The sequence below is a fragment of the Antechinus flavipes genome, chromosome 1, assembly GCF_016432865.1.
Source record: "Antechinus flavipes isolate AdamAnt ecotype Samford, QLD, Australia chromosome 1, AdamAnt_v2, whole genome shotgun sequence".
NCBI lineage: Eukaryota > Metazoa > Chordata > Mammalia > Dasyuromorphia > Dasyuridae > Antechinus > Antechinus flavipes.
The window spans coordinates 3,458,766-3,475,924 of record NC_067398.1 but is presented as its reverse complement, the minus strand read 5'-3'; the positions used below and the strand labels follow the sequence as shown (position 1 = coordinate 3,475,924).

At 55.8% G+C, this 17,159-nt stretch overlaps 1 protein-coding gene across 8 annotated transcripts in view; it reads left to right on the top strand.

The window, feature by feature from the left end:
• Positions 1–17,159, top strand: part of MINDY4 (MINDY lysine 48 deubiquitinase 4) — a 126,676-nt gene that overhangs the window by 49,265 nt on the left and 60,252 nt on the right. The gene's annotated exons all lie outside the window — the stretch shown is intronic.

Here is a 17,159-nt window from a genome sequence, read left to right as displayed (position 1 = left end):
TTCGAGGTGTCCCGCTCTGTGCCCGAGGCTCCTTTTGGTGCGGGTCTGGCTGGAGCCCTCCCTCGGGGGAAGACTGCTGGCCGGCTTGGGAAGGTTGGGCGGACTGTGCCGGGGAAGGTTTTCCATCCCGATCTGCTGCTGCTGCTTCTGGAGGGGAGAGTGAGGAGTGTCTGTTTTCTGGGCCATTTGTGTGCAGGGCAGAAGAAGATATTCGTTCGCTGTGATTCTGTCAGAAAATGGAAGCTTTTCTTAGCCGGCTCCTCTCGGTTCTCCCGCTGCGATGTCAGCGTATCTCTTTTTGCCTTTTCTGTTTTGCTGATGAATCTTAAATCCAGTTAGAGACAAAAAGTTAGACATGGGTGAGGGAGAAGGGATTTGAAGTTGTTCAGAAGTCAGGAGCTCCCAGCAGCTCACTTCTCCGAGGGCTGGGAGAGGCAATGCCAGGAAGCCCAGAATGCCCCTTGCAGACATTTGCCCCCAAACCAGGTGGTCGTGTTGCTTCTGTGTAAAACGTGGAGAACACAGTTCTGACCGAGTTCCTTTCCTAGGACGATGGACATTGTGGCCCTGGCGAGGGGCTGCTGGGTGTTTGGCAGGGGGCTCCATTCCCTGGAAGCATCATCAGTCTGCAGCGGACCCTTACGCGATTCTCCATTGGCCAATGATTCGTATTTGGACCCTCCGTTTCCCAGGTCCGAGGATGCTCTGAGCGCAGTCCGTGCGGTGGGGGGGCCAGAACTTCCTGACTGCTCCTCCAAAGCTGAAGGGCACAGCATGAGGCGCTGTCCTGTTGCCACCAAATAGAGACGCCGTCAATAGAGCAGGAGCCGCCTTTCCTCTGAGAGGAATGGGGCTGACGGTGTGAGGCAAACGGCTTCTCAGCCATGGTGGTCGCGCAGTCCCATGCGGGGCCTTTGCCATGTAGGCGTTCCTGCCTGGGCCTTGCCGTTGTATCTGTTAAACTTAAAAAGGGAAGTGATTTCCTGGAGAAGCCCAGCTTTGAGTCTCCTCTCAAAGTATTTCAGGAGACCGGGAAAGCCGGAGTGTGGCAGCTGGATTTATCGGAGCCGCTCCTTTTTACTGCTGCTGCGAGATGAGATTTGGGAATTTGGGGTTTGTCTCCCAAGACTTCAGCCCACCCCCTTTTTATAGACTCAGCATAGGGCGGCCTGAGCCAGAGCGTTCGTTCTCCATCCTTTCATTCCCGTGCTGAGATAAATCAAAGCCCCGAAGCTCCCTTGTGAGCCAGGCCCAATTCTCTAGCAGTGGGCAGCAGCACGGCCCGTTTGATTCTGTGCTGGAATGGAGCCTCTGCCAGCCCTCCCCGGCCGTCCTGCCGGCTCCAAAGCCACACCTTCAGTCAGGGCTGCCGGGCTCTGGGACACCGTCTTCGTCCATCGGGCTCGGTGCCAGCATCCGCTTGGGCAGGGGCTTCTTGTCCTCACCTGGATTTGTGAGCCACGTGGACAGAGAGTATGTAGAGGAACTATGGAGGATCACAGGATCTGAGAATGGGAAGAGACCTCCCGAGACCCCCTCAAGGGATCCCCCAGGATGACCTCTCCAAGTAGCGCACACGGGTGGCAGTGTGCCAGGAGGGCAGAGCCATTCTTTCTTTGAACAGCTGAATTGGGAGAGGCTGTTTCTGGACATCGAGCCGAGATGGGCTGCGCCTTCCACTGCCCAACAGAGCAAGGCTCATCATCCTTCCTCTGCATGGCTGCCCTTCCGGTGCTGCGTCGGTTTGGCAGTCGGAGAGCCTGGGGTAGGAATCCTGGCTCTTTGGGTTCATGGCTCGGGGCTCCTTCCTGGACCTCAGCGGGGTTGGTCGGACGCCCTGGGAGCACCATCTGGGATCCTTGTCCCCCTGAGTCTTCTCTGGGCTTGGAGAACAGTCCTCATGCGCATGGAGTCACGGCCCTTCAGTGTTGCCCAGTTGCCCTCCCCGAAACACTCTAGATGGGAATAATGAACGCTAATGATCATGAATAATGGGATGCCCCACCCTCTTCCCCCATTACCTTAAAGAACACTAGGACTGCCCTGGTCGGTTTTTCTCCCTCTGGGGTCTCCTTGCTTGCCGCTTTCCTCCACTCAGCCTCCATTTCAGCCAGAATTGTTCTCCCCAAAGGCCAAGTTTGACCACGTCACTAATCAGGAAAGCTCCCAACGGCCACTTCTCTCTGCAGTCGGCTTACACTTCCCCTCCTCTGCCACCCTGACCTCCTGGCTCTTCTTCACCCAAGACTCCCTGTCTCTCACCTCTGCATTTCTGCTGCAGCGGTCTCCTTCCATACTTCCTGGCTTCCTACGAGTCTCCAGTAAAAACCCATATTTATTCCGAAAGCCTTTCCCTCGGCACCGAGCCCATTTCATCCTGCAGATAACTTGTTGACAGAGTTGTTTCACGTCGCCTGCTCCTTGAGGATAGGAGCTGTTTTGCCTTTCTTTGTACCCCTCACACCCAGCTTTGTACCTGGTACACGGAGGGCACTATTAAGTGTTCGGTGACCACTCCCTGATTGACTTGTCTAGTAATGCTGGCCAAAAGAGCCGAGGAGGGGGCGGCACAGCCCATTTTGGATGAAACCAGAGCAGCTTTTTGATCACGTTTTTCCTTTCGAGACCTTCACAACTTCTCATTAATAATCATCCTACATTGTTCCCAGAGAACAGAGTCAAGCTCTGAGGCCTCTAGTCTAGAGATTCTGGCCTTTTCCCTTTTTTGAAAACCAGGCGTTTCCTGCTCTGATATCGTGGCGCTCAGACCGTTTCCACCATTTTCCAGGTATCATTGCCAAGGGCTTGGCAATCGGTCGCATTTGTCAGGTCCTTCGGGATGTGGAGCTGTAATATATCTGAGCCTGATGGCTTGGATGTAGCTGGGCTCTCTCTTTCCTTTCTTAACTTAAAGGCAATCCACTTTGGTGCCCTGAACTCCCTACTAAAGTCTCACGGTTAGTTCTTTATTCACATATAGTAGGTTTCTGGTACCAAATACTTTTTTTTTTTTTAAAGAATGGTTTTATTTTGTTTTCCTCAATCACATGTAAAACAATTTTTAACATTCTTTTTTAATTTTTGAGTTCCAAATTCCCTCCCTCCCCTTTCCTCTCTTTGAGGACTTTGACACAGATGATACATATATTGTCATGCAAAACACATTTCCATATTAGCCATGTTGCAAAAGAAAATGTAGACCAAAACCAAAAACCACCCCAAGGAAAACAAAGAAATCGAAAAGCCTGCTCCAGTCTGCATTCAGACGCCATCAGTTGTTCCTCTGGAGACAGACGGCATTTTCCATCCTGAGTCCTTCGGAATCGTCCCGGATCGTTGCTCCTGAAAATAGCTTGGTCGTTCAGTTAATCTTCCATGACAGGATCACTGTTACTTTGGACACTAGTGTCCAAAGTTCACTTTGCAGCGATTCTTGGACGTCTTTCCAGGTTTTTCGGAAAGCCTCCTCCTCCTCATTGCTGACAGCACAACTGTATTTCATCACAATCATAGACCACAACTTGTTCATCCGTTCCCCAATGAATGGGCATCCCGTCAGGTTTCAGTTCTTGGCCACCACTAATGGACGTGCTGTATTTTTGTCCTTTTCCTTTTCTTTGATCTCTTTGGGACAGAGATCTAGTGGTGGTATTTCTGCATCAAAGACTATGGATGTAGCTCCAATCTGCTCTGTTGGATCACCCCAGCCTTGGAGTTCCACCTCCCTTTCCACATCTGTCCTATTGGCCAGTCTGAGAAGTGGGAGATCTCCAGAGCCTCCCCTAGACCTGAGTCTAGGTTCCATGTCACTGATTGTTCTTGGTGTCTTCCCCCACCCCCAGTCTTCCTGACTTTTCTGTGTATTTGGTTTTTTTTAGGTTTGGTTGGTTTTTTGGTCAAGGGTTTTGCCAACTCTTTACAAAAATTTCCAGTCACTCAGGTCTCCACTCTGCATCGAGTCCTTTCCGCACTGTCTGTCTCTTCCTCTCCATCGACATAGGTCTTGCTTGTGACTTCTTACATCATCAGGTAGAGGGCTAATACTGTGGCCTCTTGATTAATGGACTCCCTGCCTCCTGTCCATCCTCCCTCGAGCTGCCCCATTAATATTCCCCCGATTCAGGTCTGATCACACACTCCCTGATCAAGAAACTGCCTCTTGGATTACGTACAGACTCCCTTTTGCCATTTAAAATCTCGACAGTCTGGCTTTAGCCATCTTCCCCCTCCAGAGGGTCTCCCTCCTTCCTTTGCGCCTGCTGGCTGTGCTTCCTGGGTGCCTTCCCTCGTCCACCTCCGTGTTTTAGACTTCTTTTGCTTCTTTTACTATTCCACTCTTGGCCCCCTTCCTGCAGGAAGCTGATCTCTCCCAGGGGTGAAAATGATGCTAGAGGGCAGAGTGCTGGAGGTGAGTCAGCGGGCTTTTATGAGGGGTGGGACCAGGCAGGTGCGAAAGGCTCTGTGGGATTCCCGTAGGCTGCGCCGAAGACAGTGTGGAGAACGTGATGGGATGGAGCCGAGAGGTTGAGATGTCCAGGGGCCCGAGGAAGTTCGGTGCAGGCGGGGTCACGGGGGGAAAGATGGCCGACCGTCTGGTGACGAGGCCGCGAGGGGCCAGGACCAGGAGGAGGACTTCAGTTGTAGCCGGCCAACCTTCCCAAGACTTGGTTCTGTGCGAGGCCAGAGAGGCAAAGCAGAAGGCAACTTGTGCGGGTGTGGAGGCCGGCTGGGGGAGAGGAAAGAGACAGAGACGGCTCCTCCTCATTCTTCGAGTCTCTGCTGGAGTTTGTCCAAGGGCCCTTGGCAGTTTTATTGCCTCTCACAGCGTGGCCTCTGGCGCTACATGTTTATTGGGAAGTTGGGAATGTTTCCTCCCAGAGTAATTTATGGATAGCATTACTGTCAGTTTTCATTAGTTAACATTGCCTCAAACTTCCTTTTTTTGATCCTTCGGTAAATAAAGCCACTGTGGACAGGGCCGTCCTAGGGCTGCTCCCGGGGGATGCGCTGGTCTCTGCAGCGCAGGCCTCCGGGTCTAGAGACTGGCATCGGCCCTAGGCCTTCCCTCTGGCCCCGGCCCAGGCGGGAGGGGCTGGGAATCTGGCCCCGGAGGTCGGAGAAGCCTGCGGGATGATTTGATGACTTCTTCAGATACTTGGAGGATTGTCACGGAGGACACATTAAACTTGTTCTGTTAGAGGGGCCGAGGGACTGGGCCAGAACCACAAACAATGGGGGGAAGTCATGAAGGATGTCAAGAAAAGCTAAGTTCCCATCAGAGCAGCCTCAGCTACTTTGGGAGATGGGGGGCTCCTCGTCCAGGAGGTCCCTCCCTGCTCTCCACTTGTGGGACCCTTGTTGGGGCTCCCTGAGGCCCTGCTTCCACTCGCCACCTTCTCCAATGTGTTTCCCATGCAGCGGACATTTCTCAGGTCTGGAAGTCCAGGACAAAGGGCAGATTGTTCTCTGGGGCTCTCCAGGTTTCTCTTCCCAGCCTGATTTTACATTACTTCTCCTCACGTACTCCATGTTCCCAGCTGGCCTCTGGACACGACCTTCTGTCTCCTGTGGACACAGGATGTTTCCAGTGTGGACAAGAGCCTCCCTCCTCCCTCCTCCCTCTGCTGCTTGGGCCTTTTCTGATCCTCCAGGTGCCAGGGCTGTTGTCCCCCCTCCCTCCAGTACTCTGGAGTACTAGCCTGGGCCCTTCTTTGGGCCCCGTGGGTGAAGTTGTCCTTGAAGCTTTCACAGTGAGAACGGGCAGTGGGTACAACTCTTACCCATCTCCTGGTGCTCAGACAGCTGAGAATGAAGCTTTACGTCCATCTTAGTCTTCCTCCTACAGGCGGTATTGTGCTTCCCGAGGTCAGGACACAAATAGTGGATTGTTAGTGCCCCCTTAACTTGGGCCCGCTCCATCTCTGTCATCAGAATTTTTCTTACAAAACATGATGGATCTGTCTTTGGGAAGTCTTTGCTTGGCAAATGCAGGAGCTTTTGGGCCACCACCGCCACTTCCAGCACAGAGCCCTTTTGGGGTCCGCCTGAGCCGCACCCCTGGTGGGCAGGACCAGGCTTACCTTCGTGGCCTTGCCAGCTCTGCTGTGCCCGGGAGGCATGAGTGATGAGGGCACCGGCCTTCCCCAGCTCCTCTTGGTGGGCACGTCATCCCAGAGGGCTTGGCGTGCTCTCCACTCCTGTGGCTGTGACCACTTCCTTCCCCAGGTTAGTCCTTGGTCTTGTACCTTAGGCAGGGGCTTCAGAACTGGCCCCTTTAGGTGATGGCTTTGAGCCGGTTTCTTTGGCTTTCATCTATCTTTTCTTCTTTTGTTTCTCTGCCGTCTTCAGAGATAAAGCCTGTCTCCTGCCTCAGTCCTTCTGTGTAATTCTGGCTCTTGTCTCCCTCTTCATCTGCCTGTGACACTTGGCAGGACCCCCAGACATCCTTCAGAGCGTCTCCTCAAACTGCTGTAAGGCTGCTAAAGGCTGCCATCTTGTTCTCCCTCTTCCACTGGAATCTTACTGCGTCCGCTTCAGCGAGCCAGCCCTGGGACCCACTGCCTCCCCAGCAAATGGACATCTGGAAATCGCGGAGCAGTCTCCATGCATCTGGGCCGAGGTGATCTTCCAGCCCGAGGGCTGATCCTCCAAGGATGACCTTCTCTGGCCTTTCCTTCCGGTAGATTTTGAGAGAGCTCGGCTACTAGTCAGACTCTCCATTCTCCGTTCCTGCACTGCCCGGGTAGGGAGAGTGAACGGCCCTATTGCTGGCATTGAGCTCCACGAGGGAAGCCTTGACTCCTTTTGGGAGGCAGGCCTGTCCCCTGGTCCAGCATCGGACTGGGGGGAGCCTCCCTGCTCTCGTCCCCACGAGGAGAGGCGGTCTGTTCTCCGAGCCCGGGCTGTGACTGAACCTCCGCTCCAGGTGTCTTCCCCCAGTCCAGTATCAGCTCTCTGAAGGCAAAGATGGAGTTTCTGCGAAGATAATTTTAGTCAGCACTGATTCAGTTCTTGTGACTCGATGGGGATCCGTGGTTGTAGTAGTGAGCTCGGCACGTTAGGATTCAGTTTGAGTTAGGATAAGAGTTAGGATTGAGTCACCTGCCATGTACCGATGGTTATTCATTGTATTTGATTTGTCAGCTGGGTTCACACTAACGTCTGTTTTAAGGAGTGAATTGCTGTGACTGCCCCTCTCTGCAAGTGCAGCGCTTTTTAAGGAACATTTCTCCAATGGGGATTTGAAACAAGGTTTATTTGCCTCTTCCCCGGGGTGAATTCCTTAGTGACCTTGCTTTAAAGCCACAAGTTGCTGGGAGACTCAATTTGGGTCCTGTGGAAGACCCGAGTCCTTGCTGACAGGTCGTCTGTCCTTCAGAAAGCTCTGGCTCTGATGATCCAGAGCCGAGGGCCCCGTGTATGTAGCCCGGAGCCGAGGTCCCTGTGAATATGGCCCTTAGGCGGTCATGGGAGCTCCTCTGCTTCTGAAGATTAGCCAGTCATGGGAGTTTCCATGCTTTTAAAGGAACCTTCCAGGGACCCCCAAGATCTGTCAAGGCCTTCAGCCCCTCTGGGTCAGAGTCCCCTTGATTAGGGAGTGCTAGTCTGTCTTGTAAAGTGATCAGGGCCTTTGTGTGGTGTTTTTCTTCTTTAAAATATAACAGTTCTCTCTGGGAGCAGGTTTCTTGGGGAGGTTTTCTGGAGGCAGCCTTAGTTTCAGTTCAAAGTAATAATCACCCAAATGCAGCCAGATGCTGAAAGTTCAGATTTTTTATTGCTTCTTCCAAAAGAACCCAGTTAGTTTTTCTTGAGGCTTCTCTCTCTGCTTGATTCCAAGAGCGCTTGCAGTTGTCCTTTGCCTCTGCTTTCTTCAGCCTCCAGCCAGCACCAAGGTGGAAGATGGAGTGAATCTCTCTTGCCTCCAAGAGTGGGCTTGTGGGCTTCCTCCCAGAGTCTCCTCTCCAGCCCCTGGCAATGTTCCGAAGTAACTGACCTGAAGCTCTAAGAGCTTCTATATATATGCTCTCCCAAAGGTTGACTCCGCCTCTGAGAGTGGGATTGTGGGTTTCTGACTTGTGAATCTCCCCAAAGTGGGAACTCCAATGAGTACTTAAATACATTAGGGAGCTAGAGGATTTGCTAAGTACCAACTGACTTATCACTTTGTAAGGATTCCAACATCTCTGGTGCAGAATTTTGTGGCCCCCCCTTTCCTTTTCATCTTTGTCCCCGGCCACTGCCCCTCCTACTTTCTGGCTTGATAAATGCTTCCCGAACTAAGCTCTGTCTTGCCTGCTGAGTGAGAGAAGTGATCACTAAGATGATGGGTTTGTTCCTTCTGGAGCAGCTCCTTCTTTAAGCCCGGGTCGCTGTTTGCATTGGTGAAAGGCTCACTTGCCTTTAGAGGAGACGGCAGGGACCCGAGAAAGTCCCACGGGGCTGGCCGCCTCGCCAGCTGTCCCTGCCGTGTTTTGGGCCTGGGCGCCCAGAAGGGTTTTCTAAGGATTCGGGAGGTGTTCTAAAGAGGGAGGCAAGAGCTCCACCCACCCGGAGGGCCGCAGATTCAGGAAGGGAGATGTTCGTTACGCGCCCCATTCACCCTGTGCCAGGCCCCGTGCCAAGCAGTGAGGGTACCGAGTCCCTGCCTTTGGAGCTCACAAGAGACCTCTCTTAGCTGTATGTGTGCTGATATGTGGGGGGCCGTGTGTGTGTGTGTGTGTGTGTGTGTGTGTGTGTATAAAAATGGTGGATACTACAATTTCTGTTTTTTCCTAATAAGCCAAATAAAAAAAGCTGCGAAATTCACTTCATGGCTTAGAGAGAGAGAGGGTTTGTGTCATAAACAAATGGACTATTGAGTGCAGTTCAGGGCGGCAGACATTTGTTGTAGTGGGCCCTGAAGTGGGAGGACCAAAGATCCTGGTGCTCAAGGGAAAGGAGCGAGCAGTCAGCGCGTGGCTGCCGGTCCGGGCTAAATGCCTCACACACAGCATTCCTGTGGGATCCCCGAGGAGCGCGCTTTCTGCTACCATACCCCACAGCTGGGAAGGCCGGGCGCGCATTCATCTCCTGGTGGCTGTTTGAGAAAGTGATCAGCGCGCCCTGTCAGGAAGTGCCGGGATAGAAAGGACAGAAATAATCTGAACTTGGGGAGGGCTGGGGCACCTGGGAGGGCTGGGGCATTTGGGGAGGGCTGGGGCACCTGGGAGGGCTGGGGCATTTGGGGAGGGCTGGTGCATTTGGGGAGGGCTGGTGCATTTGGGGAAGACCGGTACATTTGGGGAGGGCTGGGGCATTTGGGGAGGGCTGGGGCATTTGGAGAGAGCTGGTGCATTTGGGGAGGGCTGGGGCACCTGGGAGGGCTGGTGCATTTGGGGAGAGCTGGTGCACCTGGGAGAGCTGGTACATTTGGGGAGAGCTGGTGCATTTGGGGAGGGCTGGTGCATTTGGGGAGGGCTGGTGCATTTGGGGAGGGCTGGTGCACCTGGGAGGGCTGGTACATTTGGGGAGGGCTGGTGCATTTGGGGAGGGCTGGTGCACCTGGGAGGGCTGGTACATTTGGGGAGGGCTGGTGCATTTGGGGAGGGCTGGTGCATTTGGGGAGGGCTGGTGCACCTGGGAGGGCTGGTGCATTTGGGGAGGGCTGGGGCATTTGGGGAGGGCTGGTGCACTAAGGGAAGGCTGATGCAGCTGACCAACACAGGTCAGCCCAAACCGTCCCCATGGACATAGGCTCTAAATTTGCCCATCTCAACATTTCTCTGGAGCCGCTGTGATTCTGCTTCCCTCCTGGAGCATATGCCCTCCCTGAGGTGGGCACGCCATGCTGGGCAGTCTCCCTGAGGTGGGCACCGTGCCAGGCAGTCCTGGCCCGTGTCTCCCCATGTTCCACGGTTGATTCCAGAGTTCTTCAGAGAGACCTTGCGTGCCCGTCTCGCTGACCACCCTCTGAGCCCTTGCCATGGGAGACTTCTCCAAAAAGACAAACGTAGGGCTGACCTTCAGACCGCGTGGCCAGCCGCTGTCTGCAGGGGGCGTGAGGGGCCGGGCAGCTCAGCTCAAGGAAGGACCTCGGGGGCCGCTCCCTCCCCCTGCCAGGCGGGGGGGAATCCTCTGTTTGGACGGCAGCGGTTCCGTTTCCTGGCATGGCACTGGTGCAGTGTCCAGCTTTCACAGGCACAGGACAGGTCAGCACATAGGTCCCCAGACCTCGGTCTGGCAGTCGGTCCAATCCCTCTCCTCTCCCACATTTTCCCCGAGCCTGAGTGTGTCAGTCCCATTACGGACCTGGACATCCCTGGAAAGCGGACTGCCGAGGCCCATGGGCTCCTTTTCCCGGCATTCTGAACTTCTCCGTTGGCTGGAGCCGGTGTGGCTGGAGGAGAAGCTGAGCCCCCTTGGTCTTCCTTGTCAGGCCAGACTCACCCGGCAGTGGGGACGCCATCGGGCTCTCCCACAGCTCGGCCTCCGAGGCTGCCCCTGGAGGCCATCACCTGCAAACAAAAGGCCGTGTGCCGGCAGCGGCGGGTGGGCGTCAAGCTGGGGGGCGACAGCCCGGGGGGCGGCGGGCGACCTTGGTGCTTTCCGTGGCCCCCCAAGCGCTCAGCCCTCCACGGTTCCTGCTTCAGCCACTTTAGTAGCTCTTGGGGAGACCCTTTGGCCACCTTCCCCCCGGCGTGGCTCTCGGCCAAGGGGCTTGTGCTGCGGGAGCCGGTGGCTGCCGGGGGTCTGGTTTAGCCCTGTGAAGCGGCTCTTCCTGGGAGAGGAGGAGGATGATACGAGGGCTGTGGCCGCCCTCGAGTTCCAGCTTCTTGGAGCCACAGGTGAGAGCTGGGTGGAGGTGGCCACCCAGGGGCAGCCCGGACCCCCGAGGCCCTGGTCCTCCGGAACCCTTTCCCTTCGAGGGCTGGAGGCTCCCAGGAGGCCCGATTCAGCCCCAGGCACTTAGTAGCTGTTCGGCCCTGGGCGAGTCAGTGACCTCCGTCTCCCTCAGTTTCCTCAGCTGTAAGATGAGAATGATAATCGCTCCTGTCTCCCAGGGTCGTGAAGATCAAATGAGAGAATACCCAGGGGCTCTGTGAGCCTTCGAGGTTCCGAAAATGCACGTGTGCTTCTCAGTGGGTCATGGCTTCATTTCTAAACAGGGGCCCTGCAGCTTGTCCGGGATGCACGCGCGGCTCTGCCACGGGGAAGGTTCCAGGGCTGCCTCCCCAGCCCCCCGGCACCAGGCGGTCCGGCCTTCCTGGTCTCCGGTGCCCTCGCTGGCCACCAGAGGGAACCTCTGCACACAGTCCTCGGCTGCTCCCGGCCCTGATATTTTGGACTGGGCTCTCTGGGCTTGGACTTAAGGGCCCAGGGGCGGAGGTGGGATGCTGTTGTTCCAGAGCTTTCTGCCCGCTGGCAACCCTGCTCTTAACCTCCCCCTCGCCTCCCAGCAGCCCCTCGGTGCCCTTTCCCAGGACTCGGAGTCTCAGTATTCCGTGGCCACGGTTTGTGGAAGAGCGGGCTGGGTGCTTTGAGGATGAGCTGCCCGCCCCCAACCCCTTCCCACCTGGACTTGTGGTGCTTCTAGGGTGACTTCCAGCTATGCCCCCCCAAGAGTGTGTCCTCTGACCCCTCTCCAGAGCATAGAGTGGCCCCGGGGCTATCAGGAAAGAGCAATGAGAGAAGCGCTTCCCAATCCCCGGTGGGGGGACCATAGCGAGCTCTCCATTCATTCCTGCCCCCCTTAGCTCACCTCCCGGAGTGCCGGGAGTCCTTGTGCCAGAGGCAGCTGCCGGTGCCCCTCATGGTGCCCTGTGGTGGCCCCTGTGCCAGCCTCCCTCCCAAATTCCTCGGCACCAAGGGTAAGGATGGGTTACGCCAACTTTGGCCCTGGGTCCCCCATTCAAGCATGCTGGGCCGTATTACATCTCCTTTGTCTTTGCCCCTCGGACCTCCTAAGAACAGAACAGCTACAGCGCGAACCGCCCTTCCCAAGGCTCTGCTGAGGCCTGGGGGGAGAAGGGTGGGGGAGGAGGCTTCCCACCCCCAGGATCACGGGCGAGGTGCCATGCATGGGAATTAGGTACGGGGATCCGGAGGGAGCCGGGGGGCTGGGGGTGGGCAAGAGGGCCCGGAGCACTCCGGGCCGGGCAGATTGTTCGCTTCGTGATAAGTGTTGTGGGAGTAAGCTGGGATGGACCAGAGGAGCGTCTAGTTGGCCTTGGAGCGGTCGGGAGCCGTGGGATGGGACAGATCTGTGCCGTGGGAGAATCGTTCTGGCTGCCAGGGGAGGGGCTGCCGGGGGTGCAGAGACATCAGATTGGAAGCTACTGCAATAATCAAGGCGAGGAGAGGCTTCAAATGGGTGCCTGAGTCACCTGAAAGGGACGCGAGTGAGATGTCGCGGGGAAGGAAGCGACGGGTTTGGCCACCAATCGTACACGCAGGATGAAGGTCGGCGACAGCGCGGCCACGAGCGCGGGTCGGGGAAGGTGGGGGCGCTCTTTCCGCTAACGGGAAGCTTCGGGAGAACGACGAGTTGGTTTTGGGCGCGCCGTACAGCCTGGAATGCCTGAAGGGCAGGGTGCAAATCCAGAGCGCGGGAAGCAGCTGGACCCGGCGTCCCCATGGGAGCCAAGTGAGGCAGGGCCGGCATCGAGCCTTGGCGACGGCCTGCGATGGGCAAGCCCGCGGCAAGCTTAACTTCGTGGGACGCCGGGGGGACGAGCTCTCCACTAGAAGGCGGCTCGGGATGAGGACTCACTTCAGCAAACCAAGAGATGACAGAAGTGATGGGTTAGCGTCTGTAGCCCCAGGAACTGGGGAGGGGGCAGGAAGAACTCGCAGAATGCACGAGTGAGAGAAGACGGGATGCTGTTCTTTAGGGTCGGGGTGTTGTGGGGAAACCCGCTGGACACAGAGAGAAACGGGGGGCCTTGAGAAACAGCCCAAGCTGACATGATTCGTAACGGGGAAGAGCTCACTTCTCCAGACCTGCTGCAGCTCTAACTCCATGGCTCGCCTCTGGCCAGGATTGCGTCCGCCCTTCACCAGCCAGGGAAATGGCCGTCAAAACCTCCCCGTAGCCGGCAGGGAAGGCAGATTTCAGTGGGCTCAGGGGAGGGAGACGGGGACTCTACGGGAGATGCCGGCCCACGAGGAATGGGAGATGGTCAAGAGGGAAACTCTGGGTGCCCCGGGAACCACAAGGACACGTCCTGAAGATAACAGGGACAGGGGACTCGGGACAGTCCAGGGGAGAGAGAAGGGCCTTTGCTTCTGGCAGCATCAGGGAACCCTCGCAGAGGAAAACATCGGTGCTGCTGGGGCTGCTGGGGCGTTGCCAGTGGACAGAGAGGGGGCAGAACTGCCCAACTCGTTTCTGAGAACAGAAACAGAACCGGAGGGGCTGATGGGGGTCGGGGGGCGGTTCCCCTCCAAGTTAGGAGAGTTGTAAGAGACCCGCATGATCCACACCCACGCTCACTCAGGAGCCCCTTCTGACCCGTGTGAATGGCCACGAGGTCGGCAGAGGAGCTGCAGGACCGTCTGCCAGCCGGGCCTTTCTAGTGGAGAACTCGCGGGCCACAGCGTGCCGTGGCCAAATGCCCTGCGCCGTTGCCACGTGAGGCTGGAGTAGGGCAGAGGGGAAGGGGTCTGGGCCGGCGTCAGCGAGGGGATTGTGCACACGTGAAGCTTTTTCCTGGGACTCCAGAGAGCCACGCACAAGTTCAGGGACTGGGCTGGGCCCAAGCGTTCAGGACGTTCAGCGTTCGTGTTCGGAGCTCAACATGCCTCCGTGTGATGTAGCAACCACCGACCCTGCGGTCTTCAGCCGCATTAGGAAAGGCACCGAGGGGTGACCCCCGGCCCTCTGGGCCAAATACTGTGAGTTAGTGGGGTGTAGGGAGGACCGTGAAAAGCTGCGAGAACATCAAGGCCAGGCCGCCCGAAACTCAGGGCTAGGAACTGGCGGGGAGGGTCTGGATTCGGCCTCGAAAAGAGAAGGCCCGGCCGCTGGTCACCCTTGTCAAGGTTGGAAAGTGTCTCGGGGAAGAGGGATTTGCTTTGTTGTGGGCAGCTTCAGTGGGCGAACAGGGCAAAGGGTGGCAGCTTGGAGAGCCACGCTTTGGCTTGCTCCCAGAAACAAATTCCCTGACAATTCGAGTCTCCTGCATGGGTGCAATGGGCTTTGTAAGCAGAGGTGCCAGGGGTTGTTGGGAGGGAGATGGGGAGTGGGGGGGAGAGGAAGTAGGCAGCCTCTAAAGCTCCGGTAGGATGAAGCCAGTCCCGGGGCCTTGGGGCAGGAGAGCGTGGCCCCTTCCCCAGGGGCAGCAGAGGAATTCCCTGTTTCTCAGAGGGAAAGAGCCCCACGCTTAGCGAACCCCTTAATGGCAGAGAGAGCAGCCTGGAGAACAACTCGTCGACCTCCCTCCTGCCCTCGTTCTTGCCAAATTGCCACCACAGACCCCACCCCCGCAAAGCTGGAATCTGTGCTCTGAAGGAGGGACGGATCAGCATCCAGATGGAAGGGAAGGAACGAGAGAAGGAAAGTCCCAGGGACTTCCTCTCTGTGGAGCCCTTCCACAAGCTGCTGACTGCAGGTGCCAGAGCCCCATGACCCAGAGGCGGTCACGGATCCGGCTGATCCCAGCATTCAGGGCCGACTGACACCGGGTGGCTCCAGCCCTGTTTTTGTTGGGTTCACACACACACACACACACACACACACACACACACACACACACACTCCTTTATTTTTGCACTGTAATTCACATGGTTTGTCAGTGTCTTTGGTTTATTTGTTCACATTAAAAAGGGTTTTCTTTCAAAGGACAAATGCCTTTTAAGTGACGTTTTGAGCGTGGTACCCTTTGTGCTGCAAGGGGAAATGTAAAAGGAACAATGAAGACGTTTGCTAAGAATATCCACAATACATACACCCTTTAGCCATTGATTTATAGGCGATGGAGAACAAAGCATCATAGAAGGCTCTTCATAACTCATAGTCTTTGAAGGTGGCGATCCCCTGATTGAGTTGGGGAGGCCGGACTGTACGTACCCTCACTCGACGGGCGGGGGCTGCTCCCCTTCCTCTCCCACGGCTGCCCGGCATCACGGGGACGCCTCACGGAGCAGCGGTGAGCCCCATTTCGACTCTCATCGCTCGGGCCAGCCATTTTGTAATAGTGGCTCCCTCAAAGGGGACAGTCGTCGGCACACCCGAGGCCTGCTTCTCCCCTAAACGCAGAAGTGGGGGGCATGGGTGGGGATGGTCAAGAGGCAGGTTTGGGTTTGACTTGGGGCTCACTGATGGGGGAGCGCCTGGAGGGCTGCAAGCAGAGGCTGCACGCTTAGGGCTCGGCCATTGAAGTCCTTGACCACTGAGACTTTCCAATTTTGAGATAAGAATGGAGAGTTTTGTGATTTCCTTCTTTCCCACCAAAGTCATGTGTCTCTTCTTTCAGCTTCATTTCTCTCCATGTCCTGTAGCATTTCCATCTCTCTACTGCTAGTCACCCTCTGTTCTCACTCTATCAGGCAAGAAATCTGAGGTTTATTTCAGGTAGAAGCTTGGGGTCACTGACAGTACGGCCCCATTTCCTAAATGCAGTCCAGCCTATTGGCCTGCTCTGACTCAGTCCCATCTAGCTTTGCGGCCTTGTTTGAATACTATTGTTCTCAATTTAGAGGGGCGTGTGTGTGTGTGTGTGTGTGTGTGTGTGTGTGCATATGTACACATGTAGATCTTTTTTGAATGCTCATGGATCACCTTGAGGAAAGTCTGTCCTACTGGGGTGGATGCCGTCAGCACAGAGCACCGAGAACACTCGGTCATCAGGGACCCGTCTTGCATGGGGAAGTTGAACAAGGTCTTCTCCATCGTGGTGACCAACACTTGGGACAAACATTTGTCTGTTTCGTGCCTTGCTTGATACCGATAGAGGCTCTTACATCCATGTAATTTATTAGTGATCTACTGTCCTGTCATTTAGTGGGGTTTTTTCCGCCCTTCCCACACTTACCAGCTCTTGAGGCTTGTGAGACTCGTACCAGCTTGCTGGGCAGCGGGTGAGGTGGCAGGAACAGGAGACCTGACTAGAAAGCCGGCCTTAAGTTCCGATGTGAGGCTTATTGGTTGTGCGAGACCTTAAGCAAATCATTAAACTTGGGATCCTCAGTAAAAGGGGGATGGTTGGACTCCCTGCTTCATAGTGGGGGGTAGATGGGTGTGAATTCCTTTCATAGCCCTTTGCCCTTAATTTCAGAGAACTTCTCTCCTGCCCCCACCATCGGTGCTGATGAATTCTGGTGGAACGACCCACCCAGTACGAGATGCTCCATCCACCAGGGAGCAAGACCAGAGTCTTGCTGTGGATTTGGGAGCAGCAAGTCCAGGGGACCCAGCTGTATCTGAAGATAACCATGAGATAAGACACCAGGACGCCCTGTTGCCCGAGGTGTGAGGGAGTGACCCCTGTGGACGCTTGCCTCCTATGGCAAGTTGGTGGGGGATGGCCAAGGGCTTTTTTCAGGCTTTTTTTCCCTGTGCTGCCCCTCCTCAGGGATGCATGAGTGGTCTGTGGAGTAATGGAAGGGAAAGTATTTCTTCTGCTGAGGACGGCCAGCTCAGGGCCGGCCGCTTGCTGGAGCTGCTACAAAAGAGCCTGTCCTCAAGGAGCTTTCCTCCCTCCTCTGCCTGCTCTCCCCAGTTGTGAAGCCCTCCTTGCCCACCCTCCAGTTCTTGGGCATGTGGTTGGTGCTTCCTGATCGCCCCCACATGATGCTTCAGAGAATGGGAGCTTCTCCTTTTCGTTTGGCCTTTGTCTCCTCACCTCCTAAGCCCAGCCTTGAGCAACGTGGGTATTCAGGTGCCCGTTGAGCGGGTGTGAGTACGAGAGGGTTTGTGCCCAAGGTTTGGGGGCCCAGCCCTGGGGAGCCCGGGGCCCTTCTTGATTCGAAGCATCTTTAGTTTTAAGATCATGCGGCCTGTGATTCGAGTGCAGACCCGCCATCCCAGAAGAAACCTAGAGTTTTGTAAGGAAGGTTTTTCTGAGGGAGGGGGTCAGTATTTATCAAGAAGAGAGGCATCTTTTCCTTTGTTGGAGCAAAACGTGCTGGAGCCCAGAGCAAGAACTGTTTGTGAATTTGGCGTCACATGTATTGGGTGATTT